The sequence below is a fragment of the Anguilla rostrata genome, chromosome 10 (assembly GCF_018555375.3).
Source record: "Anguilla rostrata isolate EN2019 chromosome 10, ASM1855537v3, whole genome shotgun sequence".
Taxonomy (NCBI): Eukaryota; Metazoa; Chordata; class Actinopteri; order Anguilliformes; family Anguillidae; genus Anguilla; species Anguilla rostrata.
The window spans coordinates 13,871,776-13,893,255 of NC_057942.1; the positions used below are offsets into that span (position 1 = coordinate 13,871,776).

The 21,480-nt window shown below is 52.0% G+C and overlaps 1 protein-coding gene and 1 long non-coding RNA gene across 3 annotated transcripts in view; one reads left to right on the forward strand and one right to left on the reverse strand.

Moving 5' to 3' along the window:
- Window positions 1-21,480, forward strand: part of nr6a1a (nuclear receptor subfamily 6, group A, member 1a) — a 124,303-nt gene that overhangs the window by 33,648 nt on the left and 69,175 nt on the right. The gene's annotated exons all lie outside the window — the stretch shown is intronic.
- Window positions 1,053-20,561, reverse strand: LOC135265074 (uncharacterized). Its single transcript, XR_010332842.1, has 2 exons — window positions 19,909-20,561; window positions 1,053-3,869 (listed from the first exon to the last, which is right to left on the reverse strand). It is a non-coding gene; the product is annotated as an uncharacterized LOC135265074 (long non-coding RNA).

The window sequence follows — 21,480 nt, forward strand, 5'->3', positions numbered from 1 at the left end:
CCCTCGAGATGGCCGCATTTTTTTTTTTTTTTAGCATAATCTGCCTCAGGTTTGAGCACGACATGGTAAGTTCCGGATAATTACAGGCGACGCTGCCGATTTAAAAGCAGGTTGGGAGTTTTGCGTTTCGGGCCGGCGGGACCGTGCGGGGGGGGGGGGGGTACGCCGCGCTCGCGTGTTCCCGCTGCTGGGAAGGGACCGGGGGGAGCCGCCGACTTCTGCTCCGAACCCACCGCGCGTCTGATTTATTTTTTATACGGTCTGCCAGTTTTGCTTTTATTATTTATGATCCGCCCACATTTTCTTCCTGCTTTGCGCTTAATGCACCTTGACCCGTGTGTGTGTGTGTGTGTGTGTTTGCGCTTGTGAGCGAGAGAGATAGTGAGAGAGAGGGGGGGAAAGAGAGAGAGAGAGAGAGAGACTCGGGGTCATGCCTGCAGAGGGCTGACGGGTCATCCGAAAGTGGGTCACAGTGTTCCGCGTGTCATTCTCAATAACTTCACTGTGTTTAATGACAGCGCGGAGCGCGAGCGCGATAAACAAGCGCGCCATTGTGGCTCGCTAATGTATGTCACAGGCGTGTAGCCTCGGCCAGCGGCCGTGAATAAGGCCCTCTTTCCCACCACAATGGCTTCTTGTGACAGAACCGCGGTCCCGCAGCGCGCACAAACCTTAAAACAATCGAAATTTGGGGAGAAAGTGTAACGAGTGCTATATGACCACTCTGTCGCGCTCGGTCTGAATGTTACATTCCTGTTTTCTTTGCGCAGAATGCAGAAGCTCTGTTATAAATCATGATCCAGATATCTATGGTAAGATGAGCTATAATCAACTAGAATCTACTGAAATTCCTTTGAAAAATTGTGCCTTCATAGCTTTGTATAGCTTACGGTATGCAACAAACTGATAAGATAAAATTTAATAAATTCAAAGAATCCTGTAATAGGTCTACAGTCAGTTTCACTGTGTGTAGTGTGATCACAGAATGGCTAGGAGAATATTTCATTTGTAGCCGTAAAATTTGTCAGCATTGACAAATCACAGGAGTCAAATAATGACCATATTTGAGGGCAACTTTATTGAGCCAATTACATTATGAAAGCGATCATTTCATTCTAGAAGCTTACAATAACAAGGAAAATAAATTTGTGCATAAAATATGTGAACACACTACTGAATGGATAAAAGAATGTGGGTTGATATCTCTAGACACATAATACAAAGTAAATAAAAGAACTGAAAACACGGACCAGCCTGACGGGCTTTAAAAAAAGGTTTTCACGTGCAGCAAAATGGCTGTGATGAAATACGCCTATGGTAGTGTTTGTAATGTCATCGCTGGGTGTGAGGAATGAATGCGCTCTGATAAGGTGGAATCACGCATAGCCTGGTGTGCTGGCAGTCTCCCACAGGCATGGGCTGTACTGAACTCTGGAAGGACATTTATCACCTGGAGCTTTATTGCCCCCCCCCCCCCCCCCCGTGTACGGTGCTTATAAACGCAGTTCTTTTTTGCGTGGCATTTTCTTACAGTAAGATTAATGCTTATTGATTCTTTTCTTCCTTCTTTGTTAATCACGCTCATTTTAGGGCGTGCTGTGTGGTGGCACTGCTGCGATAATGCTTTTTCATCGACGTAGTTCTGTGTCGTGTTTTTGAAAGTGTTTTTTTTCTTCTTTTTTTTGTGTTGCAAAATACAATATTGTTCCAGCGATTTCCAGATATTTCTGTAATGTGCCCTACAACTCTATATTAACAGTTTACTGCCCTGTCCCTGGTCTAGAAGGAGTCAGGGTGGCAGTGGCCCATAAAGACACCAAGCTGGTGAACTGAACACTTCTGAGACTGTGAACAGAAGCACAAACTCCAGCGTCCTTGACCCATTCTCCCCCCCCCCCAAAAAAGAAAAAAAAGAGGGAAAAAAGGCAACTTGAGACACGCTCATGTGAAGGCTTTTCCGCGCGTTTGCTGAAACGGAGCGCACTGCAGCAGATGTGCGCTCTTACCGTTGTTTGGATCGTTTTTCCGTGCTGGCAGCGGGAACACTCGGGTTTTATTGGCTCTCTGAAGTGCGGGGTTGCGACCGGTTTTTTTTTTTTTCCTCCCAGCGCAGCTGTCAGACAGATCTCAGCTGTGCGGCGCGGAGCTCCGCGCGGGGGGAGCTAGCTAGCTAGCTAGCTCTGCGCCATTGGCAGAGACTTTCACCTTATAAGTTCACCGTCTGCCGGTGCGTTGAAGGAAAGGTCTTTCAAATCCTCAGTGTTCTGGGTTTGTCTTCTCAGCAATCAAACAATCATGTTGACAAGCAAGTGGAAATGAAACCTTGACAGTTCCTCTTTCGAACAACAAACCCTACACGTAGGCTACTTTCAGCCTTATGTTCCCAAAACAAACCTTTTTTTGGCAGACAGTGACTGGGACTAAATGTGGCCTGGTGTTCACTGGGCCGTCGCACACTTTCCACTGTATAAGTGGAAAAAGGAATAAAAAAAAATAAAAATGTTTAAATGCGCTTTTGGTCTGGAATGACTGGAAAATGTCAGTGTGTTAAAAATTTCCCAGCATGGTTACAAAACTTAACTGGCCAATTACAGTTAGCGTGTTTCCACATGACTGTATGCCTTTCAATTAAAAAAAGAGAGGTGGCTTTTTTAAAACTATGGGAACATGCTGATCGTTTCATTTTTCATTTCTTTTTATTTGAGGTCTACTGAAAGTCGGGCTGTTCCCCGATAAATATGGTGGTAAAAAAGGACGGAAGTGCGTTGTTTGGTTAAACGCTCGCGACCGTGTTCCAGTTGGGTGGTTCACACGATTCAGAAAGTTAAAGTTGTAAAACTCGACGGGGTTCGCTTCGGGACTCGGTTCACTGCAGGCGGCGGGCTGGCCGTCCGCCGTCGCCGCGGGCGATGGATGCTTCCGTCACGGGCCTCGAGGAGTTTGCACCGCAGTTTGCATTCATTGATCAGTGAGTTGATTTCATGTAAAACCCACCGACAGCAATGAATGTTTATTGCAGCCATTATGGTTTGTGAAGAGGCAACTGAAATGGGAGCCCTCTCTCTGACTGGCAGCTCTCCCTCCCTTCCTCTGGTTACGATTTGAAGCTCACAGCTGTGAGGGAACGTGCTCCGATTGAGGCGCAGTATGTGTTCGCAGTGGTGAGCCTGCACGCGTTCATGAGTTTATTTTTGCCCGTATTGAGGTTCCTCGCTAGCAACGCGGTTGTGAAACGGTCACCCTCAGGGTACAGTCAACGGTCGATGGTTTCGGTCAGAAGCGCAAACTCACCGACAGCGTTGAATGTTCGCTGAAGTCACCGGGGAGAGCTCGGACTTTGCCGTGGTGCAGCACCCTGGCTGCAATGCGCCGGAACGCATGCTGTGCTCGGTGCTGCAGACGCCATTTTGGCTCTGCTGCTGCCGGTGTAGTTCTTACAGCTGTGGCAAGGCACACCTTTAACCGCAGAAGTACTGGCCCTGGGTTCTCAGCCCAGCTTTGGCCTGCAAACCTCCAATACCTGGGGGGCTGATTGCAAACCCACCATATCTGTAGACAGACTATGCTGTCAGTTGACCCTCACTTTTTTAGCCACATCCCCCCTCAATGCTCACTGGACGAGTGCTGTGTCGTATATATGCAGGTACAGTTCAGGCCTGATTGTGTAAGAAGCCATCAAGCCAGGATTATCAGTGCATGGTGGTTGTCTAAGCTCCAATCCTTGCCACTGTAGTGAATACCATCATTAGCTTCCTCTGTGGTTGTGAAGACATTCCTCTTGCCTGATGAGAGTCTTGGCTTGCTGTGCCCAGAGCAGTTTTCCTCACCGTGAGTGGCTGCTTATGTCCGGAGCCCGTCCCAGGAGCCAGCTGTAGGGAAACCAGGAGAGAGAGGAGGAGGAGAGTGTGAGATCAGCAGGTCCAATCAGCAAGCTCGCTTCATGTTTATTAATGTTCTTAGCTGTTACCTCACAGTATGCTGACTGTACAGTACCCTTTTGTACCGGTGGATATTTACACAAGCAGTTCTGGGCAAGTACTTAGCTCAAGGGTCTACCACCAATTCCCCGCTCCTGTGAACCTGTGACCTGCCTGTCTGAAGGCCAGCTCCCTAATTCCCTAATTAGAGCTCTGCTCAGCACCTTACGAGGGAACCTCAATGTTTCCAGAAGTTTCCAGTGTTAAACTCCATTTTGTGCCAGATTTCCGCAGAAGCAGATTTCGGCATGGGCACGGACACAGAACTTTAATTAGCCTTGTGTGTCATGAGGGTTTTTTAAGCTCAGTTCCGTCCCCTTTTACCCTGGGCTGAACCCAGGCCTGTGAAGCGCGCGTCTCCTTCCTGCAGATGCTTTTGTGGGCTGTAAAATCGTACATAATTTATTATTAAAGCACTGTCCCATTTGGCAGCGCTGCCTAAAAGCACCACCTGCAAGAGGGATTTTAATGCACTCTCCCTCTTTTTCTGCTCTTCACGAATTTATGAGCGCGTTTGGGTTTCTGCGTGGAGCGCTGGTATTACAGACGGGGTAAACGGCGCCATAAAATGTAATGTTTCTTTATTGTTTGTTTTTTTGTTTCCCAGTTCGGCGCAGCGAAATCCACACAAAAGTGCGCGAAGCTGTGTGAATCTCTCCCCCCTCTCTGTGGCATTAGTGAGCCGTGCAGTTCTTTCGGCAATAAACGGGAAAACCAACGATCGCGAGCTAGCCGTGCGTCCGCGCCGCGCTGATTAAAAAGCTAGCGGGGAGGCTGGAGCGATCGCGGGCGCGTGGAAGTTCGGCTGCCGCGGGCGCGCCAGCGTTGGCGGGCGCAGAAATCCGCCTCAGCTGTGTTGACAGAACCTCCGGCGCCGCGAGGAACGCCACGCTCTCGCGGTCGGCGGCTACGGGGCCAGGACAGGGCACGGCCCCAGAGAAACCGACCCAAAACGTTCACTGTTTACGCACCGCCCTGCCAGCTCCCCATAGCCTTCAGGCCAGACGAGATTTGATTGGCTCTGAGCTGTATAATTTTTTTTTAAAAGGTTCATAAAAGCTTGGACCTGCATTACCTGCTCACTAATGGTGATGGTTTAAGGGAAGGCTATGGGACGAGAGGGGAGGAGAGAGAAGGGGAGAGAGAGAGAGAGAAGAGAGAGAGAGGGAGAGAGGGAGAGAGAGAGAGAGAGAGAGAGAGAGAGAGAGAGGGAGAGAGAGAGAGGAGAGAGGAGAGAGAGGAGAGAGGAGAGAGAGAGAGAGAGAGAGAGAGGGAAGAGGGAGGGAGAGGAGAGGGAGAGAGGGAGAGAGGGAGAGAGAGAGAGAGAGAGAGGAGAGAGGGAGAGAGAGAGGGAGAGAGAGAGAGGAGGGAGAGAGAGAGAGAGGGAGAGAGAGAGAGAGAGGGAGAGAGCGCTGGCTGTGATGTGATGTGACTCGTGCAGCAGTGATATAGTGCTGTGCTGACTGACGCAGTGCTCCAGGCTTTCAGAGGCCTGTAGTTTCCTGCGCCGGGCGCATAAATCGCACGGATCAATGGAGCTGCCCATGCTATGGCAGACGATCGATTGGCTCTGCAGACAAAACCCGTATCCGTAGTACGCCCCCTTATCCGTACGCCCCCCCTTCCCCCCCCCCCTCCTCCCAACTGCGCATTCCCCCCAGTGCCCCCACCCCGCCTTCACCGCAGACCACAGACTGAATGATGTCATACGCATTTACAGGCCGATCACATCACTGTAGGTGGTGGTGGGCTCTGCTAGGACGTTTGAGGGATCCTTTCAGACGCCCTCAATGTTGTTCTATAAGAGCAGCCAGACTCCAGTACAGAGAGCGTGTTCCATGCACACTGTCTGGGTACTCCATGATTGATTTTCATAGGAACATTATACTGAGGTGCCCGACTGTCTCTCTGTGATGGCTGAGCGCTTGGCATTAAAATATGTCCTGCTGGTTGTCCCATCTATAATATCATAGTGGTATCCCATAAAACGGGAGTAAGTACGATAGTCCTGGCATGAGCAGCTGTCTTTCTCTTTTTAAACTTCCAGCCTGGATGGAGTTGATGTTGGCCTCCACGCAAAAGCCCCGAGTTTGGCAGGCCCGCTCCTCCTTCCTGGCAGAGGGAGGCCAGCTTTGGCTCTCTGCCTCCTGCTAACAAGATTTTCATTCTTTGATTTCTCCCCTGTGGCCCCTCCCCCAACCCCCCCGCCCCGCACCCCGCCGCGCCGAAGTTTGGCACGGCATCATTCGCGTTTATTACGGTTTCAAATCTAATTTGAGGTCGCGGCCGGGTGGCTCGCGCGCCGAGCCTCGCGCCCAGGGCTCCGGCGGAAATGGCGAGAGGGCCGCTGACAGCAGCAGGGCTGCGGCTCCCGTATTCACACGCTCAAACCACCGCTCGATTGTCCCCCCCCAGCTGTACGGTTCACAGCGCTTTGCAGCGAATGAAGGCCGTAGCTGTAGCGGTTTGAAAAGCCTGAGCCGAAATGGAGGTTTGATGAAAGGCCTGAGCCGGAATGGAGGCCTCTGCCGCCGCCGCCGCTGCTGCTGAGACCAGTCTGGCTGTGTAACTGAAAGTGACATAAATCAAACCTCGCGTCGTCAGCAAATTCCTGATGGCAGACAACTGCAGGAAGCTCATGAGCTAGCACAAAGTGTTCTTTTTCCCCCCCCCTCTGACCTCTAGCAACGTCATGGTTAAGTAAAAGGAATAAGTAAAAAAAAGAAAAAAAGATTAAAAGAAACACTTAAAAAATATTCTGCATTCAGCGTGAACAAATGAACGAAGTGAGGATGAATTGGCTTTTTAAATCTGCCTGTCTGTGCAGCAGGCTGCTTTTGTGTTGTGCTTCGAACGTTTAAAAATAAATCACAATCTTAGCTGGGAGAGATGTGGAGAGAACAAAAGAACGCTCCCGTTAAAAATCTCTCCCGCCTCCTGTCGTTCCTGTCGAAAGTGCACCGACAGGGAGCGACCGCGTTTTGGGCGGGTACTGGCTAACTCGACACTTTCCAAAATTGTCCAGATGCCAGTAAGCTCTAAAATACCCGCGGCGAGATTCCCGCCAGCAGATGTTCCGCCCCGCGGCTTCCTTTGGCGAATCTCCGGTCCTCGCCGTCCCATGATTCACCGGGGCACGGTGACAAAAAAGCCCGACGCTGCCAGCTCCAGATATGGAGTTCTTTGTGTTGGAAGCGCAGCTGGGCGTGCTGATCCACCTGTGGCCAGGGGTGTGGGAAAACCCCCCGTGCGCTTCCCTCGCGAGTCTTCTGGCGCGCTTCTCTGTTTGGCGGAAAGCCTAACGCGCCCCGCTGGCCCGATCCGGCCGGTGCTCCGCGGCGTTTCGGAGCGGTTGCCGTGACGGCCGCCCGCGGGTCCACCTCTGCGGGCCGCGATGGACACGGAGAGGATAAAGCAGTGGGTGCGGAAAAGCTCTCTTACCCCAAACCTCCCAGCGCCCCCGCTGTGGGAAAGGCTGTGTGCGGATTCTGAGCGGATCGTAAAGAAGAGAGGATGGATGGAGGGAAAGGGCCGGGCGGGAATCAGAAAGGGAGGGAAGTGGAAAGCCTTTATTTGTTCTGAAATCTGCAGAAATCATTGGTCTCTCTTTCTCTCCCTCCCCCTCTCTTTCCCTCATTTTCCCTCCCTCCCTACCTTGGTATCTCTCTTTCTCCCTCTCTCCTTTCCTCTCTCCCCCTCCCCCTCTCTCCCTCTCTCCATCTCTCTGTGTGAAAGGAGTAAAATGTGGTGATGCAATCCTGCAGAGGGGGAACAAAGGAGAGCTTACTGAGGGTTAATGATGAAAGGGAAGGAGGCGAGCGGACTGGTGTCCATGCTCCGTCCCGCGGGGTGATTGACAGGTGGGCGGGGAGTAATGGCAGTCGCTTGGCTGATCTCTCCCAGGCCCCAGTGCTGCCAGGTCTGCACCCCATCAGTCCGAGCGCAACTCTGCGAGACCCTGCCGAGGTCCGGGGTGTCGCATTTCAAAAAGTTAAACCCCACCGATTCGCTCAGTCCTGGCTGCTGCCTATTGGGGGGGGGGTGGGGCTTAGCTGGCAGGGGCCAGGAGGTGGGAGAGAAGCTTCTTGGTGTTTGTGAAGGGGAGGAGGGGGGGGAGTTTGGGGCACGACAGGTTCACTGGTTCGGATAGTCTGCCTTTCCCTCGGCCCCTTTGCCACGCCTTACTGTCTGACGCGCCCTCACCACGCGGCGCTGTGCCCGGCGGCCCGCTCAGGGCGCCGCTATCGCCCGCGCTCCGCTCTTCCGGCGAGCGCCCTGTCACGCTCTCTCCGGGTCTCTCCACCCTTTCGCGACCCCTCCAGTCCCCTCCGGATGGAAGACTCCCTGACACACCGTGCTGCGAGGAAGACGAGCCCCGGGTCGCTCGGTTACCCTTCTCTGAGCGCGAAGCGCGGCGGGTCCCCTGACGGTCGCTTTGCGTTAGGAGCGCACGAGACCCCCGAACGCGCCCTCGCGCCCTCCGCGGCGTCGGCGCCGCGTGAAGGAGCGCCCCCCCCCTCTCGCTGGCGGCGCCCTCCGCCTGTCCCCCGCCGTTTCTTCCTCTGATGTCGGACGCGACTCTCCCGCTAACCCTGAGCCGCTTTGCGGAGGTCAGCTTTATTGGCCGGCCTCAATTTCCTTCAAAGCCCCGCCATTGTTAGAGCCTCCGGAGCCAAATCCTTAAGGATGCTTAAAGCCCTGCTTCATGTGGGGGTGACCCGCCTCTTAAGTCTTATCAGCGTTTAGGAAAGGGGGAGGGGGGGTGGGAGCGCGCCCGCGGGATCATTCGGTCAGGGTGGTGAGCGTCTTGGGGTTTTTAAACGGTATTCTAAGCTGATTATTTCAAATAAAGTTGTACATACGGTGCAAATATTTATCTCAGACTCCCTGATCCACGCGCTTTAATTCGCCATTTTTAGTTTGCGCTTTGACAGATTTGTTTTCCTTGACTAATGTGTCAATTTGTCTAATGTGCAGAATTCCACTTCTGCTTGCGCATCATTAAAAACTCACAACCCTGTTTGCGTCTGAACAATTTTACGACCAAACATCAAGAGGCAGGAGCACCGCCGTACGGAATCAATCCATATTTAATGAAGCCATTTATGAATTCGGTTTCACAAAGATATTAGATGTGTCAGGTTCCTCTATAATTTGTGGACATTTTCAAATATTAAAAGGGTAATTGACCAAAACTAAATATTTCTTTCCTGTCATTTTTTTTCCCCCAGGTTTGTTTTATTTTGAAATGGTGGCACACCAGCATTATGTCCGCCAATCAAAAAATGGAACTGACATCATGTGACCAACAGAGATTGTGATTTTTTTAACGAAGATACTAGCGCCAGTGTGTCGATGCCGATGTGATGTAGCGTGCGCTAGGAGCCGCCTGTAACCGTCGCGCAGTTTCAGCGGCGGGCTAACGGAACAGTCTGCACCAGGGATGTTTTTTTTTTTTTCTTTTTTTTGCGGGAAATCGAACAAAAGGTTACCCGACTCCTGTTTTGCGATTTCCTTAATCCGCCCGTTTAATCTGTGGAGTAGACGCTCGCGCCGCCGCCGCGTTTCATTCTGGCCCCGCGGATTAGCGCCCGCCGTCCTCCGGAGTGTCGCGATTATAATAATCTTAATGAGCACGCCGCTCGGCGGGGCCGGAGCTGGGGACCTCCTGCCGGGAGGGGTCGCTGGGGGCGTCCGACACAAGGGGAGACCGAACGGAAAATTAAAGGTTTTTTTTAAATCAGGGTGCTGGAGTGGGAAACGAACATTTCCAGTGCCCCCCCTGTAGGCCCTCATATCCCCCCATGTTTCTGTTATCTGTATGAGGCAGAGGGTTGGTAGCGCATGCCATCGGCCTGCAGTTGAGATGACCTTTTGTACGGGAGAGAGCAGCGCTGCCTGCTCGTGTTTACGTTACCCAGGACAGGCTCCCCACTCGGGGCTGTTTCAGCCACTGCGCCGGCTTCCCCCCCCCCGATCGGGGCGGACCAGGGGGCCGCGAAGCTAGCGAGTGGGAGGGGGAGGCTAGTCCCCGGAGCCTCCTCTCCTCCGCTTCGCTGTAAATGGCTGCGATGGCCGCTGACCCGGAAGGAGTCCGGCCTTGCACGCGCTAAACGGGCTGCGGGCAGAAAAGTGGAGGGGGGAGTGGGGTAAAAAAGTAAAAAAAAAAAACGTGAGGCGGCCTCCTCTGAGCTGTCATAGGCCGGGCCACGGCGTTGGCTTTGTCTGACCGCCAGCCCCCTCGCTCGGTTCTGCCGGATCGGTGACAGCTCACACCGCGACGGGGCGCTCTTTGCTATCCGCAAACAACGCCGCGGGGGAGGCGGGCGTGCCTGTCGGTTCAGCGCGGCCCCCAGAGAAGGCACGTGGCATTTTACCCCCCTGAAGTACCGGAAAATTCTCCAACTTTCTCAGTAGCGCACCAGCCCCGTGTTTCCCCACACACCTGTGTGCGGGGGCTTCACTACGGGAATGCACGACCTCCACCGGCAGCTTCCCCCCAGCACTGACGTCTGCTTAGCACCGGGCGCTGCGTACTTAGGGCTTTGTTTGATTTCCAGCTCTAAGCTGGTGACACTTTTCCATTCTGGCGTATTACATTTACATAACGTTTCTAGTTCAATACCCCCCCCCCCCCCAGCCTTCCCATTCCCTCCCCACCAGTAGCTTTTATTTAACTGCTGGCAAAGGTGAATCTGTGCTCTGTGGCTGAAGCTGATAAGGAGAGGTCAGAGTTCTGCTCCGAACTTAACCCTTTGTGCCCAGGTTCTTTCTCTACGAACTTTGGGGGGGGGGGGAGAATCTGATGAATTCATGCTTCTTTTTCAAATCTTTAAGAGTCTTTAAACCTTTCGGGATTAAAATAACTAATCTGACAGGCAGAGGATCGCATAGGAGGAGTCTTGGTTGGCACTGCTTTTAATTTCATTTCTTTAACCAGTTTTTTTTTTTCTACCCCTCTTCCCATCTCTCCCTCTTCCTCGCTCCCTTTCTTCCCCCCGTCGATCCGGTCGCTTTCGAAGAGAGGATTATTCCGTCCCTTTAATTTCTGGAAATCCTTTGCGCCGCGGCGTTTCGGGGCGCACGGCGACGGCGACGGCTCCGGTACCGGCGCGTTGTTTCCCGGACGACCCCGCCGGTCCCTTTGCCGCGGGACACCGGCGCTAAAACTCGCTCTTTACCGCCTGCCGATCGGCGGCGGTCGGAGAAGCCTCCGTCCCGCCGAGCCTCGCCAGTCAGCCGAGCTGCTTTCTCATTCGGCGGCTGCCAGTTAACTGCGGCTTGGCGGAGGAGAGCCCGATCCCCCCGGGCTGGCACCGGGGCCCGCTAACACTGGCGAGCCTGCCTTTCCTCACCTAATGACTTTCTGGCTTAAAACCGTCGCGTTTCTCCTTCGTTAAGCGTCGCCCCAACATATTTTCGGCATTAACGCGGGGGCCTGAGCGTCCTCCGTCGGGTTCCTGTGGAATCTGGAGAACCGCCTTGTTTTTTTTGTTGTTTTTTTTCCTGTTGAACTGGGTCAGGGGCTCATGAATGACTTATTCTTCTTGGGATTGCTGTTAAATTTCAGGCTCTTGTTTATTAGCGAGGGAAGAAGCTGTACGTAATTAACGGCGCATATCAAATCTGGGACTTTGATTGTGTGATATTTCTCTCCCCCCCCTCCCCCCCGTTGCGCGCGCGCACACGCCTGCCAGCGAACGTTCTGTCCCGGCTTTCTTTGTGCGGCTGTTATCGGCCGCGCGGCGTTATCTTTCTCCGCTGTGACGGGAGTCGGCCGCTCCCCTGTTCCTGCCCCCCGGCCCGTGTCTTTGGCAAGAGTCCCGCCGCTCCCCGCACCGCAAAAAAAACCGCAACGCGACACCGCGGCCCCGGTACGGGACGTATGTACTGCCGCGCCCTGTTCTGCGTACCCGTCCCGGGCCCCGGGGCCCCTTTCCGATGTGCTGCTTCCGGGCTCTGGATCAGAAGGCCGCACGGTGCCGCGGCACGGCGTCGTCACGCGGCTTTCTCATTCGCCGTCGTCTCTCTGATCGGCGCTCGTGCCACCGAGGGCCGGCCGCCTGCCCTGACCGCTGAGCCGCTTTGATCTCCCGCGCGGTGAAAGACGCGTCGCGAGCGAACGCTGAAGCGCCTTTGAGTTGTTAAAACGAGTATGAATGCACTACCGCTGTTCTGTGGCGTGTCTACATATGTTTGTGTTTGCTGTGCAGCCTGGTAGCGATTGGGCAGTGACGCAGTGTTTTGGCTCTGTACTCCAGCACATTGAATCTGAAATAAAACAATGAAACAAGATTAAAGTGCAGACTGTCAGCAATTTGACGGTGTTTAAGTCCATATGGAGTGGTCCTTGTTGGAATTGCAGCCCAATTTATATTAAGCCCCCCCCCCCCCATTTTAGGGAACCAAAAGTAATTAGAGAAATTAAAGTGAATAAATTTGTCCTATTTAGCACTTGGTTGCATTTGATGCCTGGAGTCTGGTGTCCATAGACATCACTAGATGCTGGGTATCTTCCCTGGTGGTGCTCTGCCAGGCCTGTACTGCAGCTGTCTTCAGTTCCTGTTTGTCTCGGGGGCTTTTTGCCTTCAATTTGGTCTTCAGCAAGTGAAACGCGTGTTCAATTGGATTCAGTTTGCCTGATTGACTTGGCCAGTGAAGAACATTCGCCTTCTTGGCCCTTGGTTGCTTAAGCAGTATGTTTCGGGTCATTGTCTTGCAGCAAGGTGAAGTGCCATCCAATGAGTTTGAGGCATTTGGTTGAATCTGAGCAGAAGTCATTCTGCTGCTGTCATCATTAGTCACGTCAATAAAGACGAGTAAGCAGTTCCAGTGGCAGCCATACGTGCCCCAGCCATAACACCACCTCCACCACCATGTTTCACAGCTGAGGTGGTGTGCTTTGGGTTGTATGCAGTTCCTTTCTTTCTCTACACGTTCTTCTTTATATCACTTTAGGACAGGTTAATAGTCATATCATCTTTGTTCCAGAACTACAGTTCTTATTTTTAAAAAATCTAACTTTAACCTGCCATTCAGAGGCAGAGGCTTATAGTACCAGCAGCAGTTTTACATCATGTGATGAACCATCTGCGGTTATGCTTTTAAGCCTTTGACACATCTATGCCTACATCCTGTTCTTTATCCGTTTTAAAGATGGAAAGGGTTTTTTCTTCACAAATTAAAGTATTCTTTGGTCAGTGGTCTTCTGTGGTCTACACTACCAGGTTGTTTGCTATTTCTGAGCTCACCGGTGCATTCTTGCTTTTTAACAGTGCACCAAACAGTTAATTTTGACACATGCTTTGCTGGCATGGACACTGTTTTTATGTTGCGACATCAGAAACAGACTCCAAATGAAAATGCCAAACATAGAATCTACTCTAGACCTTTTGTTTGCTGTCTCGTACATGAGTTAATGGTGCAACAACACGCAGCAGGCCAAGAAACAGCTGAGCAGCCAACTGTCCAGTTACATTTGGTGCCCTAAAATGGAGGGGACGATGTATAAAAGAGGCTGTAATCCTTACATTGATCACCTGATGTGGGTGTTATTACTCTCAGAGTAAAGTTGACAGTCTGCACTTTAACCTCGTATTCACTGTTGCATTTCATATCCATTGTGCTGGAACACAGAGCCAAAACAAAAAAAATTGAGTCACCGTCCAAATACTTAAGGAGTGCACTGTGCACGCGTGTGGGTGCATTATATATGTATAAAATGCTTACGTATACATAATGCACTTTTTAAAAATTGCTTTGCATGGTGCACCCTTTCTTTCACAAACAATGCAGTGCATTCTTTATTACGCATTTAGCTTTAAAACTTTTAGCCAGTAGCATTAAAATCCACTCACAGGTTTAAACGGAAACGCTAGTCCCCCGCGCGTGTTTCAGGGGGCGAGCGAGCGAGCGGGCGGGCGGGCGAGCGACGCGGAGGGGGCGGGGAGGCCGCGCGCACGGCGAGCGCGGGCTCGGAGGCCAGAAGCGCTCTCAGCTGATTGTTAACGTGAAAGGAAGTGACAGGCACATCGGCGGAATGTGGGTCAGCGAGGCTGACGGCCCGGCCCAGCGTTCCGATATTCGATGTGGCCGTCTAATCCGCCCTAATGCATGGAGAATGGCTTCCAGACGCAGCTCTTAATCGACCCTGATATTCAGTGAGCAGAAATGAAAAGCTCGCCGAACGGCCGCTCTTCCTTTCCGACGTGGACGGCGGGACGCTGTGCGAATGACGCGAACCCTCGCTGAAATATTTCCGAAAATTCCTAAATTACGAAAGATTCCGCGGAATGCCTTTTGTTTTCCTTCTGTTCGACGGGAAAATTGAACGGGAAACAAAGAGCGCCGCGCAAAACAAAAGCCAAAAACAGTCATTTCTAAAAATACTTTTCACGTGAGACTTTAATTGTATATATATCATCTTGCACAATAGAAGAACCGCAAATATGAATCTGCGATACATATGCAAATGAGGTAAAAATTCTGTTATTAAAACCTCTAATTTCTCCTGACAGGCGAGGCTTCTGTTTCCCATGTGAAGTACACTGTTGGGGGACTGGAGCTTTTCTCTCTGAATAATTCTGTCGACACGATAAAAGAAAAAAAGTGCAACACCCGTTCATCTGTCTTTGTCTATAAATATCAGCCGGTATTTGTGACTGTCTTTCGACCTGCTTTCGGGGCTGTTGTTCCCATTTTTTTTTTCTTCTTCAAATGAATAAAATAATGACGGCGAATCAATGGCAAATGAATATTTAATGCCGCAGAAATCCTTGCAGGGATACTGAAACCGAACGCCCATCCGTCTTTGTTCTCGTCTCGGATCTAAATTAAGCCCGTGTTTCCGCATTTTTTTCACATCCTGAAATTGGGAGAAGCGAACTGCAAACTGAGCGCTTAGCCTCTTAGCCTCCCTTTAAAAAGAAAAACAAAAAAAAAATTCCCGGGTTGTATTTTTTTCCCCCGCCGCGTTCTTACGGAACTTTTGGCAGGCGTGCGTACAGTATTAATCACCAGAGTCCCTGGCCCAGCCGGGCGCTGGCGTATGAGCTCTGGAATGCTTTGAGTCACTCAGAGTGAGATTCGGGAGTGGGGTTTTCTCTGGAAGACTGGTGATGACCTGGCATGCGTCTCTCTCTCTCTCTCTCTCTCCCCCTCTCTCCCTCTCTCTCTCCCTCTCTCTCGCTGGCTCGCTCAACCTGCCGTGCCCCTAGGCGGTGCACCCCCCCCAAAAAAAAACATTCTGCAACTCCTCCTAATCACATCTTGCCATCTCATCGACCGCAGAGACAGTCTGGGACTTAGTGTGCCCGGCGTTTCAGCGTGAGACCGACCACGGAGCACCGGCCCGAGTGTTGAGACACGCTTCTCTGGTAAAAGGACCAAACGGACAAACATCCAAACAAAGGAGACGAGCTCACACACACTCACAAGCGTGGAAATCTCGACTCTTTACACATTATCGCAGGGAGTTCAAGGCGTCTGTGCCCCTTTGAAAATCCGCCTCGCAGGCACATCTAGTGAAGGACCGGCGTCCTCCCAGCCCCGAGCAGCGCCAGCATGCTCCCTTTGACCAGCGCTTTGACAACGGAACACCTGCATTCATCAATCAGCGACCCAGAGCCAGCGAGCCCAAACACGTTAAAAGGGAGGAAAAAAAGCAGCGTCCTGCACCACATATCTGGCCTCTTTTTTTTTTTACACGGGGTGGGTGGATTTGTTATGTCTCTCCCTTCCCCCCCCTCCCTCCCTCCCCTACCTGTTTCTCAGGTCAGTAATGAGGGGTCAGTGCGGTCGTTCCCCCTGGCCTGTGTTCTGGGCAGCGCACATAAAAGCCAAGCCCATGTTTGTGTGAAGCTAATTTCCCCAGCCCTGCGCGGGGAAACAATGACAATCCGCTGTCCTTTTCCTGAATAACCCAAACAAAAAAGTTAACCGAAGCTAATTTGGTTTTATGCTGCATTCCAAATATTTTATATTCGTGGTAATCCTGTAACAAATGTGTTTTAAAAATTGTATTTTTTAAATGGAAGTTATTGTATTTTATGTGTCTTAAATTTGTGCAGAGATAGTGACAGCAGTAGTCATAGGAAGGTTTTAACCCACTGTGTGTGTGCTTTGTCTTTGTGGGGTTCCCAAATGGGCTGGAATCCTTGCTGCATAAACGCATATCTTCTCTTTTTCTGTGAATATTTCAGCACCCGCTACTATGGTTTTTTTTCTGTCCTTGGGGAAAAAAAACTCTACGTTTTTATTTTCCCGGAGAAATCTAATTTAGTGATGGACTTGAACTGGGGAGATTGTCCAGGATTATAGATGTCGTATGTTTTTCCGGGACATCCTTTGTAAAATACTGAAAAACCTAAAAACGGCAGCCTCGCTCAAATTTGCCAGGGAGCGCATTGTTTTCCGTTTTTTGGTTTCGTTTTTGGATGAAGAGACAAAGCGTTCAAGAGGAAACGGTGACTGTGAGCGTAAGAGAGGGGAGAGGCTGAGAGAGAGAGAGAGAGAGGGGGAAACAAAGGGCGCCAAATCCTTTTGAGTGTTTGTTTGCGCGGCACCTGAGTTTTTTTGACAAGTGCATGGTGGGTAAAGGAAGCGGCAGACGGGGCCCCTCGGCCGCGTCTCTGCCGGCCCGCTTTACGGCTGCCCGCGGGCCCTGGAGGCGACGCGGCGCGCGGCTCTCTCTCTCTGCCTTGTTTTGCGAGCGCAAATCCGCAAGTGGTTCATCAAAGGCGGTAATTTCCTGTCCGTTGCGAACCCCCTCCCACACCCCACACCCCCACACCCCTTGCCCCCGGAGCCCTCCTTTTCTAATTCCAGGCCCCCCACCCCCCTCGACCCCCCCGACGCGGTGCCTCTGAGCTTTGTGTTAGCAGGCTTGTGACTGTGTGCTAACACATCTCCATTGTCCGGCGCAGGAGTGGTGACTGAGTGCAGTGAATTGCTGTCTGGTTTCTATTCAAATCCAGGTAGGGGCAGCGACCGCGGAGGCCCCGGGCTTTAAGGCCCGAACGCAATTCAGGCGCGCGGGACGTGTTACCCCTCACCCCTGTTACCACAGACACTACCCCTCACCCTCACCCCTGTTACCACAGACACTACCCCTCACCCCTGTTACCACAGACACTACCCCTCACCCCCTTTACCACAGACACTACCCCTCACCCACCCCTGTTACCACAGACACTACCCCTCACCCTTTACCACAGACACTACCCTCACCCCTGTTACCACAGACACTACCCCTCACCCTCACCCCTGTTACCACAGACACTACCCCTCACCCTCACCCCTGTTACCACAGACACTACCCTCACCCCTGTTACCACAGACACTACCCCTCACCCCTTTACCACAGACACTACCCCTCACCCCTTTACCACAGCCTTACCCCTCACCCCCTTTACCACAGGACACTACCCCTCACCCCCCCTTTACCACAGCCTACCCTCACCCCTGTTACCACAGACACTACCCCTCACCCCTGTTACCACAGACACTACCCCTCACCCCCTTTACCACAGACACTACCCCTCACCCCTGTTACCACAGACACTACCCCTCACCCTCACCCCTGTTACCACAGACACTACCCCTCACCCCTGTTACCACAGACTGACCCCTCACCCCTTACCACAGGACTACCCCTCACCCCCGTTACCACAGACACTACCCCTCATCCCCGTTACCACAGGCGCTACCCCTCACCCCTGTTACCACAGACACTACCTCTCACCCCTGTTACCACAGCCTGTACCCCTCACCCCTGTTACCACAGGCTGTACCCCTCACCCTGTTACCACAGGCTGTACCCCTCACCCCTGTTACCACAGGCTGTACCCCTCACCCCTGTTACCACAGACACTACCCCTCACCCTCACCCCCATTACCACAGGCTGTACCCCTCACCCTGGTTACCACAGGCCCTACCCCTAACCACCGTTATCACAGTCACCTTCTTCACAAACAACAACAGGCGATTCTTTGCCGCGCGAACATGCAACAGCGGGTGAGAGAAACGGGTCCTCCGCTGCGTTATTTCAAATCTATCTACTTCATCTGAATCGCTTCCAGCATATTTGAATCAACCCATAGCAATTTTTTATAGTCTTTTTTTTCAAATGTTTCCTTTTTTATAGCCTATTTAAAATGTTCATTAGGACTGTTACGGGAGGAATAAAATGGTATTTTTCCATTTCTTACTGTGAGGCTGCAGTGCTCTGAGGTCATTGAGTGCCCGTGGTCTGCGCTCGGGGAAGGAAACGCACGCGCGGCGCCTCGCGTACGTTCAGCCCTTTTCACAGAGAAGCTCTTGTGTCACTGCACCCAGCCGCCCTTGCCCGGAGCGTGTCATGGAGCTGGCCGGTGAAAGGATGACATTGGGTGACAGTGGCAGCAGGGGCTGGCTGCGGCTCGCTTGCACAGCTCTGCCTGTGGGCCAGTCCCACTGCAGCCCCTGCGCCTCGTGTACCGCTACGCCTGAACAGTGTTCGCTCCGCGTGTTCATGGGTAACAGTTTAGATTAAAGTCTTTAGACTAAAGCAGGTCGCACACGCGCAAATGCACAAATACGCATAAACACACAAGTGCACACACATTTGCGCGCGCACACACACACACACAAATGCACAACTGTGCAGAAGCACGCAAATGCACCGACACACACAGACACACATGCACACGCAAATGCACAACTGCAAAAACACACAAGCGCGCAAACGCACCAACACACACAGACACACATGCACACGCACACGCATACGCAAATGCACAACTGTGCAGAAACACACAAGCGCATACACACACACACACACGCACACAGGCTGGAAGCATTTCCTGTCACTCATCGCATACCGTCCGCCACCCCCTCACCCGCAGAAATGCAGGAGAAGAGCTCCGCTTCTCTTTCTTTTCCAGCCTCATTTCTCTCCGCCTCTCTCTGTCACTTTTGAGCGCCGCAATCGCGCCGCAGACTGTTTTGTTTCTATTTTTTTTTGGGGTGTCACTTGACGCGTCCCACCCACTCCGTTGCCCGTACATTCCGACGCGAGGAGAATCGCTGATACGAGAAGAAAGAGAAAAGAAGACGGAGGGAAAAGAAGGAAAAAAAAAAAAAAAGTGCTGCCTTTTGAGAAGCCAGTCACGGACTCGCACATAACCTCCCCTCACCCCATCCCCTCACCCCCCTCCTCTGTCCCGACCCCCCCGCACCGCTCCGCGCCCTCCCTCCCTCCCTCCCTCCCTCCCTCTCTCCCTCTGCTCAGCAGCTGGCTGCCCTGTCTTATCCAGAGCTGGCCTAATCACTGACCTGGGCTGTCTGGATGAGACTCCCGCTTTTGTCCCCTGTCTGGCTGAGTTCCTCCCTGTCTACGAGCAATGCAGGCAGAGCCGGCGTTCCCCCCAACGCGCGGGGAGAGCGAGAGAGAGAGAGAGAGAGAGAGAGGGGGGAAGAGAGAGAGAGAGAGAGAGAGACACGTTCTCACTACTGACTCGCTGCCTGAACACTTTGCGGTCGACGCTCTTTCACTTTAAAAGGAGCAAGTGCATTTGCAACAGCAGTATTCAACGCGAGTCCGAGAGTTTCATAATCTTTCTTGTGACATTTTAGATGCGGTGGTAACAGCAACACACCCTGTCCAGGGCTGCGATGACTAAGCAAACTTTTCCAGTTCGAAATGTACCATCGAAAACCGCACAAATATCCACATAAATAAACACAAAGCAGGCGGGACATAAATTCACCAATACCGAGGAAAAAAAAGAAAAAAAAAAGAAACCAGCAAGGCAGGGAACAAAGAGGCAGCCATGCAGCCGGAACTTTCCAGCACAGACAGCTAAAAAACGGGACCGGGTTGAGGAGGAGGATGGAAAATGCATGTACTCTGGGAAAGGAGGAGGAGAGGTCAGAAAGAAAAGCATTGCTTACCCCTGACGGAGAGCGAGAAATAACTCCCGAGAACTTGTCCACGCGTCACGCCGGCCGCGTTTCGTGCGAGGGGCGATCTGTCAGAAAAATCAGACCGGAGGGGGGGAGGGAGGAAAAAAAAAAAAGCACGAAACCAAAAAATAAAAAAGGAGAGGAAAAAAGTTGCCGCTGCTGCCGATGTGGCTCACTGGGTGGAAGAGTAACTTCCCCGGGTCGCGCGCGCACAAAAGTTGGAGCGAGATATGAGAAGAATGGGAGCCGTCTCGCCCTCTCTCCCCCTCCGCGGCTCCTTCCCTCCCTCTCTCTCTCTCTCTCTCTCTCCGTTCACCTCTCTGATCCTCTGCCTCCCTGCGCGGAGCTCCCTGGCCCCTCCGCGCGGAACTTGGCCATTTGTTATGTTCGCAAATATCAGTGGGTCAAAGAGAGAGAGCGAGCGAGCGAGAGAGAGAGAGAGGGGGGAGCGAGAGAGACAGAGAGAGAGAGGGGAGAGAGAGGAAGGGGGAGAGAGAGAGAGAGAGAGAGAGAGAGAGAGAGGGAAACGGCCGAGCAGCACAAGGCATTGAACCGCTCCACATTTCCTTGCAGCCGTGTCTGTCTCTCTTGAAATGAACTATATATGACCCAGTTGATGGACAGGAGCAAATTTAGTCATGTGGAGGAGAGGGACACTGGCTATTCGCTGAGCCCCGGCAGCCAGAGGCTAAGGCTTCCTGATTGGCCGGTGCAGGGATCATTGAAACAAGAATCTCTCGCCATTCAAGGGCTGCGGAACGAGGCGGGGCCTCTGTTTGGGTGTCTGGCTGCCAGAGGCTCGGAATGAAAGAAGTCAGAATCCTGCTCCTTTTCTCTCTTCCCTGCCAGAGATCTGTGATCAAGTAGCAGTAGCAGCTCTCCTTCCCTGTGTGTGTGTGTTTGTGTGTATATGTTTGCGTGTGTGTGTGCGTTTGTGTGTGTGTGTATGTTTGTGTGTGTGTGTGTGTGTTTGCATGTGTGTGCGTTTGCGCGTGTTTGCGTTTGCGTGTGTGTGTGCATTTGCTGCATGTGTGTGTGTGTGTGTGTGTGTACGCGTGTGCATCTGCATGCACGTGCACGTTTGTGTTTGTGCATCTGTGTGCACGTGTGTGTGTGTATGTATGCGTTTCTCAGCGTGTCTGCGTAAAAATATATAATTTAAAAAACGGGGTGTAAAGTGAGAGGAATATTTTTGGAAGAGGACAGAATTGGTTAATTTACAGATCAGAGCGTTTATCCACAGTGGCCTGACTGCCGCTGAGTGTGGGGTGGGAGCGGGGGCCCGTAAATTGGAGCTTTGATTAATCCCCTCTCTCAGAAAAACGCCGATATTAATCAGGTCCGGATTGGGCTTTGCTCCGCAGTTTATCGCCGCTGAGTTTCCAGGCTTCTCTGATGAGTCGGAACTTGAAAGGAAAGAAGCGCGAGTCGGACGGACGAAGCGCGAGCCATAAAAAAGTCAAGAACGCATAAATACAAAAAGACGGATTCGGCGCGTGATAAATGTTTTATTTTGTCCGGCCTTTGATATGAAAATTAATTTTTTCGTTCTTTGCAAGG